Here is a 6,044-nt window from a genome sequence, read left to right as displayed (position 1 = left end):
AAATTATAAAATATTATGCACAGGATGGTTCAGAACTGCGTTCAACCTTGTCAGGTTCTACCGAGTCTTAGTTTTAAATTATAAAATATTATGTGCAGGAAGGTTCAGACCTCCACTGGATCAGGTTCTACCAACTCTTAATTTTAAATTATAAATTATAAAATATCATGTGCAGAAAGGTTCAGACTTACCTTCAACTGTCAGGTTATAATGGCCGCTCGGGGGAAGTCAGAAAAATGACTTCAGAAATCACCGCTCAACGCAGGAAATCAGAAAAATGACTCCTGCCTCAAGCCGCTTGGGGGGAAGTTAGAAAAATGACCTTAGAAATCCCCGCTCAACGCAGGAAGTCAGAAAAATGACTCCTGCCTCAAAACCGCTCGGGAGGAAGTCAGAAAAATGACTTCAAAAATCCTCGCTCAACGCAGGAAGTCAGAAAAATGACTCCTGCCTCGAGACCGCTCAGGGGGAAGTCAGAAAAATGACTTCAAAAATCCCCGCTCAATGTAGGAAGTCAGAAAAATGACTCCTGCCTCAAGACCGCTCAACGTAGGAAGTCAAAAAAATGACTCCTGCCTCAAGACCGCTCAACGCAGGAAGTCAAAAAAATGACTCTTGCCTCAAGACCGCTCAGGGGGAAGTCAGGAAAATGACTTCAAAAATCCCCGCTCAACGTAGGAAGTCAGAAAAATGACTCCTGCCTCAAGACCGCTCGGGGGAAGTCAGAAAAGTGACTTCAAAAATCTCCGCTCAACGTAGGAAGTCAGAAAATTGACTCCTGCCTCAAGCCGCTCGGGGGGAAGTCAGAAAAATTACTTCAGAAATCCCCACTCAACGCAGGAAGTCAGGAAAATGACTTCTGCCTCAAGACCGCTCGGGGGAAGTCAGACAAATGACTTCAGAAATCCCCGCTCAACACAAGAAGTTAGAAAAATAACTCCTGCCTCAAGCCGCTCGGGGGAAGTCCGAAAAAGGGCTTCAGAAATCCCCGCTCAACGCAGGAAGTTTGAAAAAGAACTCTTATCAGTCAACTACTCAACAGGTTCAGCTTTGTCATGTTCCAATGCCTTTTCATTATAAAAATAAATTATAAAATATTGAAGCGTTTACTTTATTTTATTTAAAAGCATATTTTTTGGAGTGAAAATCTCTTGCACTAGAAAAAGTGTCAAAGAGAACTCTTAGCATTTTCTGTTCAGTCTATGGAACAAATCCAAAGAGAATTCCTACAGTTCGCCGCTCGATACAGAAAGCAATGAAGACTTAAAGTATCAAAGATAGACTCCCTAAAAACAACGTGAGGGACCTCTTTTAAAGCTCATAATAATCCCTACGCACCTCTTTTAAAGCTCATAATAATCCCTACGCACCTCTTTCGAATAAAAGAGCTTGCTTGGGCTGGAGGGGCTTATGTACTATATGAAATATACCGATCGGAGTTAATGGTCATTCATGGGCAATTATCAGGTATTAACAGGTCATATTACCTTACGTTTTATAAATATACGGTATTAATTATTGATTATTGGGTTTGATTCCGTAAAAATATACTGATAACTAATCAATGGACTTGACTGCCACAAACTTTATAAATAATACAACTGATGTCAGGTACAATCATCTTTTTCTATCATAATAAAATAGTGACATCTCTTTATGAAACATGTCTAACTTGAGCGTCGGAGTGTCTTTCGCAGGTCAACAACTCATCAAAGTGGATTGCATTCTAGGAGAGGATTGAAGATCAAAAGAGAACAGAGTAAGGAAGGACGACCACCCTCGGACCAATTTAACCGAAACAAAGAGTATTTAAGTGAGTATATTAGCTATATAATTATAATATTTTAAGAATTAAACCCTTTCTCATATTTATTTTGGAATTTCAATTTGATTCTCAGATTTTAAGTAATTTTAACTGGATTCTTAAAATATATATATATATATATATATATATATATATATATATATATATATATATAAATTAAAAAATCTTTTAAATTACCTTAAACAAAGATTACCTTTATCTTGAAAGTTGATATAATGTTTACTTCTAATTATCTGACAAATGATAAAAAAATTTGCTAAAAAGATAAGGAAGGAAAGAAAATGTTTTAAATGAAAAAAAAGAAGAATGAAGAGAACAAAACATAGATCCTTGTTTCGAATAACCATAATTTTTTTTTTGTCTTTAATGTTTTACAAGTTCAATAAGGTTCAAACCAATCAAAGATTTATTTTTGTTATCTTTAAAAAAAATTAAAAAATTCGTGCGTACAAGTGTGCTCTAAATTTAAAAAATAAAAAATAAATTTTTTGAATAAAATTGTGTTGAGATTTGCTTGCAAATAATTGGGTATCTTTCTAAATGATTACCGGTTTCAAGAGTCTCTAAAAAATAATTGTTCATTCATTCATGAGGGACATTCTTGAAAAACATTCCCAATTCATTTTTTAAGTGGCTTTGAATCCAAACTTCGTCCAGTCTAAAGCCTAAACCTTCAATTATAAACCCTGTCCAATTTTCCCTTTTTACAATGTTTCATATCGTAATTACTGTCAACGGTTAAGATTGTTATTAGGAGTAAATCCCTTCATTGTTTTACCTCATTCATGTCACAACCATTTTTGAAGGCCTATTCACCCTCAAATTAGGAGCATTGTTCACATTTTTATCTCATTTTTAAACAGTGGCATACCCAGATTAACTTTAGAGAGGCCATAAGTTGCTTTCAAATTGGGGGCATAACCATGTTCATTTGTTCATTACCTCGTCAACCATCCACTATTGAACTTTTTCAAAGATCTTGAACAGTTTCATACATGTTATTCAAATGATATTTCTAAATTCATGATAAATTAAATATTTTCTTTTTAAAAAAACTGTTTGGATCAAGTAATTAAAAAAACGAAAGAGATGAACGAGAATGATTCCATAAGATGACAACAAAATGTAAAATGATTTTTAAACATGTAAATAAAATAAAAATATACATTTATTTTCACAATACGGAATGTACATAAAAAATAATAATAGAAAAAAAAATACATTCACCTTTACAGTTATACTTTGAATTATTACAAAGATAACAACTTCATCAAGTGGGTGACAAAAAAATACAAAAAAACAAAAACATAAAATAAAAAAGTAAAGTAGTAAAAGATCTTCGATGTTCTTATCCAAAAGAATTGGTGAGTTGACAATCAAGGACATCAATAATGGATAGATGTAAATCACAGATTTAATAAACAAAAAAATATGATGTCAAAATAATAAAAATAAAATGCAAAAAAAATTAAGTATACATATTTTACAAACATTGTCCAAATTTGACCACAAGTAGCTGATAAATACATAAACAGATAAAAAAATTTCATAAAACAAAAAATACATATATAAATAAAAAAATTATCTCCTTAAGGAGACTTTTGATTGGGTAATATCTTAAGAAAAACTCGATTCAAGAAACTTTACGCGAAAGGGTATGGGATGAGAGACCTCCCTTTCGTTGTGTACAAGGGGATCAGAAAGAGATCTAAGAGACTTGGAATCGATGGAGTTACCCATGTAAGATCTCCAGTTATATAATAAAGAGAAATATGAGTTAGAAAAAAAATACAAAAATAAAACAAAAAAAGAAAGGAGGGAAAACATAGAGGAAGCTTACCATGCATAAAAGACGGTAGGAAGCAATAGGAATGGGTAGATGCACCAGTGACATCCTGCCGCAAGCGTCGTTGTTTTACTCGATATCCATAAACCGTGTTACAATTTCACGTACCTGCTTTCGACTGTGATTTACTATCCCATGGTTGAAGATAGTCATTAATATATCAACTTGCTCTTTAGTAGGCTGCCAACATTTATAGCTTGTCTTAGCTTCGATCCCCAGTTTTTCCAATTTTTATGTTCATTCTTATTCTATTTTAAAAAAATCCAAAAGATAAAGAAAACTTGCAAAAGTGAAAGAGTTATTATGTTCAGGTCAAGTGTTTTATACAATATTTTTTTTTTCTTTTTTGTCCATTGTCTAGTTTTGGGGTCTAGTTTTGATGTCTAGTAATAAATCAGGTTCATGGTCCTCGCAACAGATCCTAACTAGATTTAAGTCCAAAAGAGTCCATATTTTGTTCATATTAGTTTAAAAGTTTTTTTTAAACGAGTACGTGGCGTTGTTCTAGTGCCTCTTTCATACCTTCAAACGAAGAGAGATCAACAACAATTTTCCAACCTATATATCTCATGTTTAAGTAATAGTACATACATTAATATGAAATAAAAGACATGAAAAAAATAGAGATGAGAGGAGAAGCAAATAAGAGAAGAGAAAATAACAAAAACAAAAAGAGCAAGAGCGAATAAAGAACATGCGAGTGAAATAACATAAAACATAAAGCAAAATGAGAGCAAAAAGATAAAATAATAACAAAAAATAGAACAAATAACAAAAGGAGAGAACATAAAGCGTAAGGAAAAAATAGCAAAACATAAGAGCAAGATTAAAGAATAAACATAAAGAGAAGGAAGGTTGAGAGAATGAGGGCTTACAAAACGCAGAAGCAAGAATGATGCGCACTCAAAGGCTCTTTCACTCATAAACTCTCAAGAACACTCACTAGGCTCACAATCTCTCTTGCACAACACTCAGTAGCCCTCAAGAACACTCAAAGGCTCTCTCACTTAGAAACTCTCATAGACTCTCAAAACTCACATGCTCAAATCTCACAAAGCAAAGTGTCGCTCAACCTAGTCCACTCCTCCTTTTATAGCCAAAAAATTCCATTGTGTCAATATTCTCTGTCATTGATATCAAAGGCTTCAATAGTATTGGTTTTTGAAAAAAAAAATTAAAGAATATGAAAATTGATAAAACATTTTCCTCTATTTTTTTTCTTTCTTTTGTGGAATAAAAATATGCTTTGAACATACAATATTCTTCTTTGTAAATAAAATTAATTAATTATTCTTGTATGTATATAAATTTATTTTTCTTGAATTTAAAAAAATGGTGATGAAAAATGAAAATCAATAAAAATACTAAATTCATGTACATTGGGCCGATTTCCATGTTGGGCTACTTTAAGCCCAATTTTTGCTTTTTTTAAATTAAAAGAAACAAAAAAAATTAAAAAATATATATATAAAGTTTTTTTTTTCTTTTAAGTTATTTTAATTAATTCAAAGTAAAAAATAATGATCAAATGCATAATTTAATCATTTTTTTTTCATGTGATGATGATTTTTCTATAAAATGTTCTACATTGTAAATATTTAAAAAAGAGTTTCACAACATGTACATAAATTTATATTTTCATATTTTCAAACTGATTCATAATAATAATATCACAAAAAAATAAATAAAAAATCAATTAAAAAAACTGAAATCATATTTTTCTAAGTTTTCTCACTATGATAACATAGGGAATAATTGTTTGAGTCCATCAGACCCTTGCCATGCACATAGTTTTCCTCGGATCTAATTTCTCTAAAAGTTTAAAAAAAATTAAAATTAAAATTAAATAAATAAATTTTAAAAAAAATTATGAAAAGCTCATATTTTCCAAAAATTTTCTTTATGTTTGCAATTCTTAAGCTCGTTAAGCTCACTTTTCATCGTCTCCCTTGGAGCCCATTTCTTAAAAGAAAACAATAAAAAGATTCTTTTTACACTTTCATAATTTTCACATCACATTATTTTATAAAATTATTTGAAATCAGTTTTTGAGCCGCCTAGTGCCATTTGATTGTTGTGAACAAGATAATATTTATTAAAAAATTCACAAGTACAAATTTGTTTTCTGAATATTTTTCGGATTGATGGTCCTTCGTTGTGACCTATATATTCATTAAAAAAAATAAAGAATTTGAAAAAAAAAGAAGATTTTAAACTCATTTATTTTTAGGGAGTTGCTCCCTCCACCCCCACGCATCTCTTCCTCCACCTCCCCTTTACTTTTTTGCCCCTTCCTCTACCTTTCCTTTACTATTTTGCCCCTCAGTAACATTTTATTTTAAAAATTATTGTCTTTTAATTTTATTCATTTAT

This window comes from Vigna angularis, chromosome 9 (assembly GCF_016808095.1).
Source record: "Vigna angularis cultivar LongXiaoDou No.4 chromosome 9, ASM1680809v1, whole genome shotgun sequence".
Lineage (NCBI taxonomy): Eukaryota > Viridiplantae > Streptophyta > Magnoliopsida > Fabales > Fabaceae > Vigna > Vigna angularis.
Note: the sequence above shows the minus strand (reverse complement) of the source record.